General features: G+C 40.5%; 1 pseudogene; it reads left to right on the top strand.

Moving 5' to 3' along the window:
- The first annotated feature begins 477 nt into the window (after window positions 1-477).
- On the top strand, window positions 478-1,547 carry LOC101434107 (chromobox protein homolog 3 pseudogene; annotated as a pseudogene).
- Window positions 1,548-16,102: the final 14,555 nt, after the last annotated feature.

Here is a 16,102-nt window from a genome sequence, read left to right as displayed (position 1 = left end):
GTTACCAGGAGTGAGTAGGGGAGGAAAGTGGGAGTTATTGCTAAATGGACATCAATTCTAGTTTGGGATGATGGAGAGAACCTGGAAGTAGACAATGGTCAAAGTTACCTACTATTGCCAATGTACTAAATGTCACTGTATTGACATTTAACCAATAAAATGGTTAAAATGATTTTTGTTAGGTGCATTTTTCAACAATTGAAAAAAAGTTTAAAACATCAAGCAATATATACCACCACATTCATAGAATGAAGGAAAAAAATGATCATCTCAATTGACTTAGAAATGGCTTTTGAACAATTACAGCACACTCAAAAAAACATGCACAAAGCTAGGAATAGAAGTTAATGTCCTCAACATGATAAAGGAAATTGATGAAAAACCCACAGCTAAAATTAGACTAAATGATGAAAGACTGAAAGATTTCCCCCCTGAGATTGGAAACAAGACTTCACCAAAATAAAAAACTTTTCTGGAGACGCCGCGGACCCGAGACCCGGAGCAGCACGGAGGCGGTGAATAATAGCTCTTCAAGTCTGCAATAAAAAATGGCCTCCAATAAAACTACATTGCAAAAAATGGGAAAGAAGCAGAATGGCAAGAGTAAAAAAGTTGAAGAGGCAGAGCCTGAAGAATTTGTGGTGGAGAAAGTACTGGATCGACGTGTAGTGAATGGGAAAGTGGAGTATTTCCTAAAGTGGAAGGGATTTACCGATGCTGACAATACTTGGGAGCCTGAAGAAAATTTAGATTGCCCAGAGTTAATTGAAGCATTTCTTAATTCTCAAAAAGCTGGTAAAGAAAAAGATGGTACAAAAAGAAAATCTTTATCTGACAGTGAATCTGATGACAGCAAATCAAAGAAGAAAAGAGATGCTGCTGACAAACCAAGAGGCTTTGCTAGAGGTCTTGATCCTGAACGCACGATTGGTGCCACAGACAGCAGCGGAGAGCTCCTGTTTCTCATGAAATGGAAAGATCCAGATGAGGCAGGCTTGGTGCTGGCAAAAGCGGCAAACATGAAGTGTCCTCAGATTGTAATTGCTTTTTATGAAGAGAGACTAACTTGGCATTCTTGTCCAGAAGATGAAGCTCAATAATTGTCTGCATTGTTGCTTTTTATATATATTTATATATATATAAAATCTAGGCCTTGGTTTTTTTATTTATTAGTGTGAAGAATAACTACATTCTAATGGAAATCAAGTTTGATATGTTTTGTTTTGAAGTAGAAGTATTGGGGGAGTTAGGGTTTTGGGGGGACTTTGGTTTTTGTTGTGTGGTTTTTTGGGTTTTTTTGCATCAGTGTCACTGGTTATTTTGCACAAATGAAAGCTTTCTGTAGTTGCTTCATTTATCAGAAAAGAACATTTGCTACCATGGTATATTATTTCCTCTGCATTAGAGAACAGCTTTTATAAATGTGGGAAAAATTTTCCAGTCATTACTGAATTAGAACTTGTGTTTAACCCATATATGCCCAAGGACCATTTTGGAGATTTTTTGTTTATTTGTGTGTGTGTATATAAATACATATGTAATTTTTATTTTTGTATTTTTTTTTAACATTCACCAAAAAAACATTCAAAATAAAATTGGCATTTCACAACCATAGATAAGTCCATGTTGCTTCTGGGATGCCATCGTTCTTACCAAACCAAGATATCACTTGAAATTAAACTGAAAAATTTCCTGGAGTCATAAGCTTTCAAATCAAATAGTTGATTCAGTAATTAATTGGACAGGGTAAATAATACAGATAATTTAGGGAGTGAGTATAGCTCAGTGGTTTGAGCACTTGCTTCCTGTGTACAAGGTCCCAGGTTCAATCCCCGGTAGCACCTTTAAAAAAAAAAAAGCAACCAGATCAAAACTCATTGTCTATATCTGTAGTCATATAATGCAAAATATTCTCAAAACTCTGAGAGGAAAATCTGACACCACCAACAATCTCCCAACCCAGATGAGAAAACAAGGTAAATACTGTTGTGTTTTTGTTAGCCAAGCAAGGCTTAGTTAAATGAGCATTTAAAGTTTGCTTCTAGAGAGCATTTCTTTATGGAAAGTTGAAATCCCTGTGCAGTATAGCACATGGAAATTAGTCAGATGGTTAGATGTTACTAATTAGGACCTGTTGGCATAAATGGGTAAACAGATTTTTGTAATCTAAACTATTGACTTGCATGTTTTTCTTTACCCCCCAGCGCATTCCTTACATGTAGACTCAATCTTTTCAGTATTTGGATTGCTGGTTCAGCAGAAGCCAGGAAAAACAATAACTTTAATCAGAATGTTATATGACTGTATATTGTTTACTTTATTGTAAATACTGGTGAACAGTGGTCAGTAAATAGTTTTATATTCAAAAAAAAACTTTTCTGCATGAAAGGACTTTATCAAGACAGTAAAAAGAAAACCTACAGTTTTGGGAAAAATACTTGTAAATCATATATACAATAAGAGTTTAATATCCATAATATATAAAATACCACTTAAAGTCAACAACAAACACAAATATCCCTATTTTCAAAAGGGCAGACAATTGAATAGACATTTCTTCAAACAAGATGTACTAATGATAAATAAGGACATGAAAAATAATTAAACATCATTAGCCATGAGAGAAATACAAGTCAAAAAAAAAAGAGGTACCACTCTTCAAAAACAGAAAATAATTAGTGGAGAAATTAAAGAGTAATAGAAACACTCATATATTCCTAGTGGGAATATAAAATAGTGAAGCCACTGCAGAATCCAATTAGGTGATGCCTTAATTAGTTGGACAGAGAATTATCATATGGTATAACAATTCCAATCCTACTTATATACTTAAAAACTGAAAACAAGTATTCAAACAAAAGTTTATACATGAATGTTCATCATTATTTTCAATATCAGAGATGGAAGAATTCAAATGTCCATCAACTTGGTGAACAAAATGGTATAGACAAGCAATAGAATAATACTCAGCTGTTAAAGGATGGAGTTCTGATACAAGCTGCAATATGGATGAACCTTGAAAGCATTATGCTAAGTGAAATGAGCAAGACACAAAAATATTGCATAGTTGCACTTATATGAAGTATGTGGAATACGGAACTACAGCACAGAGATATAAAGTAGATTACAGGTTACCAAGGGCTTGGGATGGATGCTGGCGAGTCACTGATAATTGAGTAAAGAGTTTGTTTTGTGCAAGGAAAAAGCTTTGGTAATGGAGGGTGTGGGAAACAAAGGCATGTTGTTTCCATGGAAGCAAGTTACTTCCTGGACCACTGAGTCAAACTGTCCCTTGTGATTATTGGTGCGGATCACAATCTTGGCTGGGAAAGCACACCTGCAGGCAGAACAATAACATATAGAACAGAACAACCTGAGTAACAAGATTTATGAGTATAGTTACTGATTTTTATAATAGTTTCAGTAAAGTTTGTTGGTGTTCATCAATCACTAGTTAATATAGAATGAGGTAAGGGTAATAGGTAACTTGCTTTTATGCTGAATGTTGCGTATGTTAGGGGTATATATACTAGCCCCTCGACTCAATAAAGTTGTCTGATGAGCTTGAGAAATCAATGCTCTCAGATCCCCTGAACCCAATCTCTCTTTGTCTTTCATTCCCAATATCCTTGGGTCACCGACTAAGACTCCGACAGAGGGAGGTGGTAAGAACACAACTTTGTGAATGTAACCACCACCACGGAATTGTGCACATACAAATGGTTAAAATGGAAGAAAAAGACAAGGCAAATGATTAGAAGAGGTTTCCCCATCTCTTGAAGAGCCCACAGGTACTACTGAGACTGCTCCTTTGTGGTTATTTATTCAAGGAGTCGGTGACTTAGTGCCGAGTTGGAAGCGACTAAAAAATCACCCTCCAGGCATAGTCTGCATGGAATTACTTAAGTACAGGTAAGAATATTTTCAAAGATATGATAAATCACTAACTCATTATACCCTAAAGTAGAATCTGCTAGCACGAGTTATCACTGATGGTGGTGAAAATATGTATGGAGCAGGAAAAGGCTTATCTAGACAAATTCACACAGCTGGGGGAAATGTAAGCAATTTAAAGCTTGTGTCTTTCTATTGTACTGTTCATCAACAGGTGTTTGTGGGAAGTACATGAATCTCCCATGTGATAAAGAACTAGGAAGGTCAACATGAGCTTTCATTTGCTGTTACGCACACAATCAGCACTAACAGATGTATATTTGCAATCAGTTTTGAAGCTAGGGGGTACTTACTCAGAAGGTCAATTAGGTGAAATGGTGGTTCCATTCTTCTCATTAGGAGACCCGTATTCCAATACACTGTACTCAGTTATCATTATTAAACTCTGGGTTTTGTCAATAAAACTTGTGTTGCTTAGTTTTAATTTTACACAGTACAAATTTTAACTTTTAAAAATTGAGGAAATTTGAATATTCTGCACATTTCATGTACTATCTGCATAAGTTATCTGCCAACTTAAAACAGCTCTAAAAAATTAGTAAAAAGAGCACTGAATGATACACCTGAATAAGGTTAAAAAGGAAAATTTTAGACCCTATATATGTTAATAGAATTAAAATTAGAAGAAAAAGCAAACATAGCCATACACAACACAGTAAACCCTACTGTAAACAATGGACTATGGTTTATAGTACAATTATAAAAATGTCCTTTAAAAAATTATAACAAATGTACCACACTAATAAAAGGTGTTAATAATAGAGTAATACATCGGAACTCAGTAGTTTATATATTTTATGCATCGTATTTCTATGAATCTATTCTCTAACAAAAAGATTCTATTTTTAAAAGTACATTATCAAGGGAAAATATTAAGTTATGAAACAGTGTGCATCATTCACACCAGAAACCAGGATAAAATGGGGAGAAGTCGAAATTTAAAATGCCGTAACATTTAAATAAAGGCAGGACCAACAAGTCATGTAAATGTCTTGGGCAAGAGTTAACCAGACAGCCTACCATGTGCAAAGGCCCTGAGGTGCACTGTCCTGTGCGTCGTGAGACGCCGCGGAGGCCAGTGTTGCTGGGACAAAGTGAGCAGGCACAGAACGTAAGCAGTAAAATCTGTAAAGTCAGGTGGGGAGCAGGGACGGCCTGCAGGAGTCTGAGGATTTCAGCTTTCACTCTGGGTGCGCCGGGGAATGGCTGAGTTTCTGAGCTGTGACCGAGGAGGTCTCACTTAGGCTTCTAAAGGATCGCTCTGGAATGCAGGGGGTGAGGTGCGGCTGAGGCGCGGCCCTGGGGCGAGAAGCGTCTGGACTCTGCGTGTACGCACAGGTGGGGAAGCGGGCGTCAGAGAAAGAGCTCCGAGCGGCCGGCCGTGGGGTGCTGGCGCGCGAGCGGCTGACGGGGAGCACCTCGGGGCAGCGCCAAGCCTCCTCCTCGGCTGGCTAATGGAGAAAGTGACACTCACTTGTTGCAGATCTTTCTGTACTACTTACAATTTTCAAAAAATATGTATATTAAATTTTATTTGAACCATAGGGCAAAAAAAATTAAGAGATGGCCTCATTAATCAGTTGCATGGAAGGGTCTGGCATATTTAATATGCAAATCTCCACCAGATTAATCTCATCTTTTGTGGTAATATCAAGTTACTAAGTAGAGTGTACCTGCCAACAAAGTTACAGCTTTTCAAACACTTAATAGAGATTGAAATAGAAAACAGTTAAGGTTTAATGTTTTAGTACATTTCCGTCAATTCCTATCAATATCATTCAGAAATTCTAATTTGTAGAATTTAGCATTTTAGTCTTATTTGTAAATCGAAATGTGTAATAATTTATCTTTATATAATTTTTTATAATTTTTTATAACTCTTTGTGGAGATACTAGAAATAATTATTTAATGAAAAAACTTAAAACGAAGGTTATTAGAGCATACAGAGATTATACTTTGTGTACATGTTTTAACATTAAGTTCTATATTTGTATACTATAATTTGCAAATTTAAAAAAGAGAATTGAGGAATGTTTGCATGTCTTCAGTGGAGTGAATGTAAATATGAATACATTAAAAAATCTTGCCTTATTGTGACTAGAAGCAGTTTAAAGATTACTAGAGAGAATCCACAACAAAGCTACCAGAACAGAGGAGTTCAGCAAAGTGGCAGGATACAATATTAATAAGAAAAAATCAATAGTGTTTCTATACACTAATTATAAGCAATCTGAGGAACAAATCTGAAAAAAATTCCATTTATATTAGCAACTTAAGGAATCAAATATTTAGGAATAATCTTAACCAAGGACATAAAGAAGCTATATTTAGAAAACTACAAAACATTGCTTAAAAAACCTGAAGAAGACTTAAATAAAGGGAAGGACACTCTGTGTTCATGGGTTGGAAGACTAAATATCATTAAGATGTCAATTCTACCCAAACTGATTTACAGATTCAATGCAATCTCAATAAAAATCCCAACAGCATTTTTTTCAGAAATGGAAAAGCCAATTATCAAAGTTATTTGGAAAGGTAAGGGGCCCCGAATAGCCAAAAATGTCTTCAAAAAGAACAAAGTTGGAGGACTCTCACTTCCTGACTTTAAAGCATATTACTTAGCTACCATGGTAAAAACAGCAGGGAACTGGCATAAAGACAGACATATTGACCAATGAAACTGAATCAAGAACTCAGAAATAGACCCTCGCATCTGTAGTCAAGTGATTTTTGGCAAGGCCGTCAAGCCCTCTCAGCTGGGCCAGAACAGTCTATTCAATAAATGGTGCTGGAGAACTGGTTATTCATATCCAAAAGAAAAAAGAGGACACCTACCTCACACCGTTTACAAAAATTAAGTGAAAATGGATCAAGGACCTAAACAGAAAAGCAAAACCATAAAACTCCTAGAAGAAAATGTAGGAAAACATTTTCAAGATTGTATGGGAGAAGGGGATGTGGCTCAAGCAATTGGGCACCCATCTACCACATGGGAGGTCCCAGGTTCAGTTTCTGGTTCCTTGTAAAGAAGATGAGCAAGACAGCAAGCTGATGTGACAAGATTATGCAATGAAGAGACCCAATAAAGAAACACAATGAGAGACACAATAAGCAGGGAGTGGAGGTGGCTCAAGTGATTAGGCACCTCCCTCCCACATGGGAAGTCCCCGGTTCTGTTCCCAGTGCCTCCTAAAAAGAAGACAAGCACACAATGAACAGACACAGAGAGCAGAAAGTAAGCACAAACAATGGGGGGGGGGGGGATAAATAAATAAATAAATCTGAAAAAAAAGATCTTGTGGTAAGCAGTAGTTTCTTAAACCTTACACTCAAACAAAAGCAACAAAAGAAAAAATAGATAAATGGGACCTCCTCAAAATTAAATACTTTAATCTGTGTGTTAATCTGTGGTAAAAAAAAGTTGTTTGTTAATCTTTGGAAATTAATAGAAATGGTGAAAGCACATCATAGGGTTTGTAACTAGTGGAGCTATTATATGGGTATGATAGCGGTTGAAACGGAAAGTTTAAGGACATGTATATTACTAGAACAAAAGCTAAAAATGTAACATAGGACTGTATAAAACAGTGAAACCTCATATGAAATATTGTATATATAAGACTTTTTTCTAAAATATATTTATATTTATATATTTATAAGAAGACAGAAACAGAATAGCAGCTCTGTACAGAAGGGAAAGCATAGAGAGATTAAGAGGTGATGCTATATGTTGTTTGTTCTGGTTTTTATTTATTATTATTATTATTATTATTGGAAGTATGAAAATGCTCTAATAATGGTTAAAGTGATGAATGCACAAGTATGTGATAATACTAAATACCACTGAGTGTACACTTTGGATGGACTTACCCTTTATTAATAAGTATCAATAAAATAACTGTTTAAAAAATAGATGAAAATAAAAAATAAAAAACAAGGACCACTAAGGATTGTCAGCTACCATCAGGGGCTGGAAGGAGTAAGGAAAGGTCTTCCTTGAGCCTTCAGAGGTGCTTGGGCCTGCCAACAATGCCATGCTGGACTTCTGGCCTCCACATCCAAGAGAATGAGCGTCTGTTGTTTGAAGCCAAAAAAGAAAAGAAAAGAAAAGGCTACCAGATAAATGAGAACTGCCACCCAAAGATTTTAGATTCTGTGCTGATAAAAATGATTAGTGATGGGGGACTACTACAACTAATGTGTCAGTCAACTGACAGGAGTTCTAGCCAGAGCCATTATGCAAGAAAAGAAATAAAAGTCATCCATACTGGAAAGCAAGAAATAAAATCATCTCTATTCAATGATACATGATCTTACAAGAATTTCAACTCAAGGCAAACATTATTAAGACAAAACCTCCAAGAAAATAGAAAATATACAACACAAACTCTTGGCCTTACAAACAAAACAATTAGAATATCCTGGAAATTTAAGTCTGGCAAGCCCCTAAGGGCTGGGTTCCCCACCCATCAGGACACATCGCTATTGCAAGGAAAAGCCACTGGGCCCACAACAGCGCATCCACTAAGCGAGAAGAGTGGAGTCCCCTCCTGGAAGTAGTTACCCAGTGCCCTCAGTTACTTCTGAACTCCTAGAGAGAAATTACTTGACAAGTCAAAGGCTCCACATTTCTCACAGACATGGGGAACTCATTGCACCCTGAATACCAATCCATTCCCTGACCTCCTTCTTGGGAGTCATCAGTCTTACTTACCTTTAGTGGGCTTTGATAATTTACTTCATAATTCACTGTCTAAACAACTTGAAATTGCCATGGGTCCTCTAAAGGCCACACTTAACTTTCTTCTCAGTTCTACTACCCCAGTAAATGTATAAGGGAGAAGCCTTCTCATGAATGGGCTATCGAGATCAACTGTGCCTCCAAAGGACTCACTTAAGTTCTTGACTCATCTCCATCACATCATGCACACTTTAGCAGCTCTATCTGATTTTGCAGACTTCCTCTGTTCTCTTGTTACTCACTAGCCTAGCCCTAGCCCTAGCCCTAGCCCTAGTCCTAAACCCTAACCCTAAACCCTTAACCCCTAACCCTGCATGTTCAAACTCTCTCCTCCACTTGGCCCTGCTGCTCCCCACTGCTGAAGTCACAGAGGGGACAGATGGAAAGAGAGAACTGCTCAGTGCCACCACTAATTGGATGGTCCTTTCCCAAGGGACAACCCCATGCATGTCACAGTACACACAATTCAGCATCTGACTGTTGTGAAATTCCAAATAAATACCCTCCCATAAGTGCATGTATTTCCAGAGAGAAATTTAGTTTTAGTTTTTATAATCACCACTTTTAGTTACATTAAACCCACCCATCTGATATTCTAGCCTCAGGTCATTTAGAATGCACTTTTTAAATACATAGCTAAGATAACAGGAGCTAAAATTTACTGAGATTTTATCATTGGCCATTTCATTTAATAGTTATAGCCATATGGATTTGGTAATATTACTGTATCTAGTTCCAGCTGAGGAACCTGATGTGGGAAACAAAGGCATGTTGTTTCCATGGAAGCAAGTTACTTCCCGGACCACTGAGTCAAACTGTCCCTTGTGATTATCAGTGGGGATCACAATCTTGGCTGGGAAAGCACACCTGCAGAAAAAATAATAACATATAGAACAGAACAACCTGAGTAACAGGATTTATGAGTATAGTTACTGATTTTTATAATAATAGTTCCAGTAAAGTTTGTTGGTGTTCATCAATCATTAGTTAATATAGAATGAGGTAAGGGTAATAGGTAACTTGATTTTGTGCTGAATGTCACGTATGTTAGGGGTATATATACTAGCCCCTCGACTCAATAAAGTTGTCTGATGAGCTTGAGAAATCAATGCTCTCAGATCCCCTGAACCCAATCTTTCTTTGTCTTTCATTCCCGATACCCTCGGGTCACCAACTCCCACAACCTGAGGCACAAAGCAGCCAACATTCCAAATTTCCAAATGCCACTTGGCTAGAAGTGACATGGCACAGATACAAAACCAGCCCTTCTCCTCTTGCGTGCTCTCTCTCAGCCACTTTCAATACACAGGACACCAGGCTCCTGAACAGTAAGGGACAGAGAGGATCAGCTGAACAGATGCCAACTTTTTTTACTCCCATTACTCTTTCAAACCTACCCTGTAAACTAGTACATTCCTGCTCGAGTTTTTCCAGTCACTCAGATGTATACAAACAGTCCATTTATGTTGGAATTTAAAAGGTCAGTCCACTTATATGACTTTAGTCCAAGCTTGAATAATAACTGATCAATGAATTCTTAGTAATTTTGCATTGCTTCTTTCCTCCAGCTCACCTGACCCAGGCTTGACTGGCTCTGCTAGTTCCTTACCCACCTTCTTCTCTCACTCCACCTCCGTCCACCACAAGGACAGGGCCTGTTGCTGACCAGCATGTAGGTTCAAGGTCCCTGTGGAACCCTGTGGCTTGTTCTTGTGAAGAAATCATCCTCTCAATAAGGCAGCACCATATTTAGCAGTTAGAAGAAAAAAGTTAAAAGCCTCAGAAAATGATAGAGACTTAATATTTTCCTGTGCAAATGCCTTGACTCTTTCAAATAAATGTTTGTTATCAACATCCTTTTCAAACAGCCCGTGTAGAATTGCTCACTTTGCCTTGCAAGTGCTACCTCCCATTTCCTTGTATAAGTTGTCTTTGGCCCCAGCAGAGCTTCACAAAACCCCTGCTCCTGTGGTGACCGCAGGCATTTACCGAAGGGGCATAAGTTGTCCTTGGGTATGAAAGGAAGCCTGAAATGCTGCTGGGGAGGGTGTGGTCTCCTGCCTTCTTTGAGAAACAGTCTCACATTAAAATTCAGAGCCTGGTCTCCCGTTGTCCACACCGCTTTCCTCGCAGTTCCTGCTGTATTCTGGACAAGGCAGGTCCTCCTCTGGCTTATGACTCTCCCTCCACAACCAGGTAGTCCTTTTCAGGGACATGCCCTCTTCGGGGCCCTGCCACCCCTCCAGTAGCTCATCTTGGGAGGGATCCCATTTAAGAAGGCACCAGGCTATCTCTCGTTGGCAGCTTCCACATTTGGTTCCTGGGAACACACACCTTTGTGCTGTGGTTGACAGAGAAACCCAGTCTCCATGCAGGGCTCTCCTCACTTGGAAATTACCCCGGGTGTGAGGAGAGGAAGAACCCATCCTCTCACTTTTGGATTCTCTGTAAGCAGTGAGACGCTTCCTCCTGTGCTGCAAATTCCAGGAGACACTCACCAAGTTCTCCACACACTCCTTGAAGACCTTGTCTCCCTGTTTGAGCTGAGGCAGCCTCGCTCATCCCTTCCTAAGCAGGGGGAATGCTACAGCACCGCAGAAGCTCACTCCAGAAAGTTCTCTTTCTTCATGAGCACTCACACCTCAATTCTCAAGATGGCTAGAGGTGGCAGATAAGCTAACAGAACTGACATTGGCACTACCCTCTGCAAGTCCCATATGGCGATACCCCACTTCAACACATGAGGGCACTTGGCTCCTGCTGAAACTGAAATAAGAAGCGCCCCCTGTTAAAATCCGGTTGCATAAGGTATCTCAGCCTGGTGTACAAGTTAGAGTCAATTCAGCCATCTATAAAGTGAATTTCTTCCTTGCCTCTTAATTTAATCACTACACTCAGGTCAGAAAAATCCCCTGCCTATTCCACACGTTTCTTACATGGTCTCACATTTGGCCAAACTCCTCACAGCTGGGGCCACATGACCCTACCAGGATCTCACCCCCGCTCTAGAACTCCATTCTGGAGAAAACCAGGAAGACACAAAATGCTCTAGTTCAATATCCCACCAGCTCCGCATGAAGTCAATTTTTGTCTGAATCCTCAGCATCCTCAGTTTCCTGAAATGCAGTCCCTGCCTTCTCCGCCTCTGATCTCCCCAAGCCGCCCTTCCCCAGCACCTTCAGGAACATTCCTCATGCAGCATTCTGGTGCTCCCCACCACAACGGTGAATTCTTGTCTCCAAAAGTCAGCCCTGGCCTTTTCAGCTAACCCCCTGAATAGAGAGCCCAGAACCTGCATTGGTTTTACCTTATGGTAAAGAGCAATGTTAGGCCTGTCTTTTCTCCTTTCCCTCCCCATCCTGGAGCTAAGATTATGGCTGTGTCCCCTTAGTGCTATAACCCTAGAGTTTGTTTAATTGATGCCAGCACCACAGGATGAGGTAACAGGCCTAAGCCAATCTGTGTGCAGATTGGTTCAGAAACAGACATGGGACAATTAAAAGAACTGCATTAGTTTTCCAATTCATAGAGACAGAAATCAGGGGAATATATGTAGGAATGGATACTAAGGGTAGGGGATAATGCTGGCAGAAATATAAAGTTGGATCAGGCTGAATTTATTGACATGGGCCCACTAAGCAGAGATTCTAGATTCATTGTTGTAGCTCAAGGGGTTAGAAAGGGCTCTAAATGTTTGTTTGGGTGGCTGGCTGAAATGATGGCCTACAATGTCTCAGATCAAGATGTCTAATTTACCCTGGTGTGCTGTACATGAGAGGATCCAAAGGCTTAGAGAGAGTGGAATGCTAGAATGGATTCACCACTTAGACAAGCCCACCTACCCCCAGGAATGTTCAGAGGACACACCTTTAACCAGGACTGTGAGGAATAAATTCTTAAGACTCACTCCATCTTCCCTGAAGAGCTCTGTGGTTGCTCTTCTCTGTAGTCCAGATAATACCATGATAACTGCTGTCATGGAACTAGAATTCTTAAACACTGTGGGGATAATCAGATCTCAGGCTGGTAGAAGCCAAGTATAAGCAGTGAATCACCAGAGACAAGGTGGGCATGGCTCCCACAATGAAAGGCAGACTCACCCGCAATCAAAAGAGACTGAGTTGCATAGACCTATGGCATTGGCTAACAGATCATGAGGTACCTAGAAGTGAAATAGATGGGCAGTATACTAAATTCCTACTTGATCTGTATAAGCAGAAGAATTCTAGATCGAGTAAACAAAACCCTAACTTGAATTACAGAAACACAGAGTCATGGCCCCTTAATCAATCCCCAGACTTGAGACAGTTTACAGACCAGCAGCCCTTTGAATGAGGTGAAGGCCAGGTCTCTCTGGGGAAAGATCCTGTTATACTGCCAAAAATTTATACCGTTAGTCTTCCTCCCAACTTTCCCCAAAAAAGACCTATGGTCTTTTACCAGGGTAATTGCACTGAGGAAAAGGAAATGATCAGACATTTCAGGGATTCTTAGACACTGGCTCAGAAGTTACATTAATTCCAGGAGACCTAAAATATCCCTGTGGTCTATCATCAGTCAGAGAGTAGGGGCTTATGGAGGTCAGGTGATGGAGTTTTAGCTCGGATCCATCTCACAGTGGGACTAGTGTGTACCCAGACACAATTGTGGTTGTTCCCCCAGTTCCAGATACATAATTGGAAAAGACATACTCGGTAACTGGCAGAATCCCCACACTGGATCTCTAACTTATGGAGTGAGGGCTATTATGGTAGGAAAGGTCAAATGGAAGCCACTAGAACTGCCCCTACCTAGCAAAATAGTAAATCAAAAGCAATACCATGCCACACTGATGAAAGAGGTTGTTGATGTAGGAGGAGTGGGGAGCAGGGGTATATGGAACCTCTTATATTTTTTAATGTAACATTTTGTGAGATCTATGTATCTTTTTAAAAAAATTTTTAAAAAGAAGAGATATCAAAAAAAAACAAAAACAAAAAAACAAAACAATACCAGGGGAATGAATATGGCTCAAGCAGTTGAGCCTCCCCCTTGGGAGGTCCTGGGTTCAGTTCCTGGTGCTTCCTAAAGAAGACAAGCAAACGCAATGAGCTGATGCAACAAGCAGACACAATGAGCAGGGAGTGGATGTAGCTCAAGCTGTGGGGCACCTGCCTCCCAAACAGGAGGTCCTGGTTTCAGTTCCTAGTGCATCCTAAAGAAAACAAAGAGATGAGTGGACACAGTGAGCAGAGACTGTGAGTGGAGACTTTGAGTGGACAACAAGCACACAGATGAGGGTGCCATCTTGGGAGGAGGTGGGAGGAAGCAATACCAGATTCCTGGAGGGACTGCAGAGATCAGTGCCATCATCAAAAATTTGAAGGATGCAGGGGTGGTGATTCCCAATACATTTCCACTCAAATCTTCTATTTTGCCTGTGCAGAAAACAGATGGATCTTGGAGGATGACAGTAGATTATCAAACTTAACTGGGTAACTGCAATCACGGCTGCTGTCCCAGATGTGGTTTCATTGCTTGAACAAATCAACACATTCTCTGGTACTTTGTATGCAGCTACTGATTTGGCAAATGCTTTTTTCTCAATTGCCATCTGTAAGGATTACCAGAAACAGTTTGCTTTTGGCTGGCAAGGTCAGCAATATACCATCACTGTCCTGCCTTAGGGGTATATCAGTTCTCCAGCCCATTGTCATAATCTTGTCTGCAGGGACCTAGTTCATCTCTGCCTCCCACAAGACCTCACACTGGTCCACGTATTGATGATATCATGTTGGTCGGACCTAGTAAGCAAGAAGCAAGAAGTAGCAATGACTCTAAACTTACTGGTAAGGCATTTGCATGAAAGAGAATGGGAGATAAATCCAACAAAAATACATGGACCTTCCACCTCAGTGAAATTTCCAGGTGTCCAGGGGTGTGGGGCACCTATCAAGATATCCCCTCTAAAGTGAAGGATAAGCTGACACATCTGGTCCCTCCTATAACCAAAAAAGAAGCACAGTGCTTACTTGGTCTCTTTGGATTTTGGAGACAACACATTACTCATTTGTGTGTGCTACTCTGGCCCATTTACCAAGTGACCAGAAAAGCTGCTAGTTTTGAGTGGGGACCAGAACAAGAGGAGGTTCTGTGGCAGGTTCAGGCTACTGTGCAAGCTGCACTGCCACTTGGGCCATATGATCCAGCAGGGCCACTGGTGCTAGAAGTGTCAGTGGCAAATAGAGATGCCGTCTGGAACCGTTTTTTTTTTCCAGCATCTACGTTTTTATTAACACGAGTTTTAAAAACAAGCTCCATACAAGGGGGAGGGGAGGGGGAGAGAAGAGCACAGGGAGGGAATTCTGCTCTACTGGTAATAAAGTTCCAGGTTCATCCCATCATGGATTTCATAGTCCCCCAGACACACGTGGTCCTTAAAAGTCATTTACCACTTCTTCAGGACAATCTTGATCCAATAGGTGCCAGTTTGGGCTGGGATCAGTTTCCTCAGGTCCCTTATGGTGTCATAAGTGTTGCATTTCATGCAGACCTTCTTCCCCAGACAGTCCTTGCAAACAACCTCAATCATCCTGGCTGGAGCTTGAATTGCCTCGAACCCACTGATGCCACAACCTCCTCACTCGAGTGCCGCTGCCTGGGTCGACACTGGGAACTGAACGTCTGGAGCCTCTGGGAGGTCCCTTATGGAGAATCACAATGTAGACCCTTAGGATTTTGGAGCAAAGCCCTGCCATCTTCTGCAGATAACTACTCTCCTTTTGGGAGATAGCTTTTGGCCTGCTACTGACCCTTAGTAGAGACTGAATGCTTAACCAAATACCACCATGTTACCATGAGAACTGAGTTGCCTATCATGAGCTGGGTATTGTCTGACCCATCAAACCATAAAGTTGGGTGTGTACAGCAGTACTTCATCATAAATTGGAAGTGGTATATATGAGATAGAACTTGAGCAGGTCCTGAAGGCTCAAGTAAGTTACATAAGGAAGTGATCCAAATGCCCATGGTCACCACTCCTACAACATTAACTTCTCTTTCCCAGCCCACAGCTATAACTTCCTGGAAGTCCCAAGTTGGGCCTGGTTTACAGATGGTTCTGCACTATATGCAGGCACCACCTGAAAGTGGAAAGCTGCAGCACTGCAGCCCCCTTCTGGGATGTCCCTGAAGGATAGTAGTGAGGGCAAATCCTCCCAGTGGGCAGACCTTTGAGCAGTGCACCTGTTTGCTCATTTTGCTTGGAAAGAGAAATAGCCAGAAGTGCATTTGTACACTGATACATGGGCTGTTGCCAATGGTTTGGCTGGATGGTAAGGGAATTAGAAGGAACATGATTGGAAAATTGGTGACAAAAAGGTCTGGGGAAGAGGTATGTGGATAGACCTCTCTGAGTGAAAAAAAGA

The sequence above is a fragment of the Dasypus novemcinctus genome, chromosome 12, assembly GCF_030445035.2.
Source record: "Dasypus novemcinctus isolate mDasNov1 chromosome 12, mDasNov1.1.hap2, whole genome shotgun sequence".
Taxonomy (NCBI): domain Eukaryota; kingdom Metazoa; phylum Chordata; class Mammalia; order Cingulata; family Dasypodidae; genus Dasypus; species Dasypus novemcinctus.
Note: the sequence above shows the minus strand (reverse complement) of the source record. Positions and strands in the feature narration are given on the sequence as shown.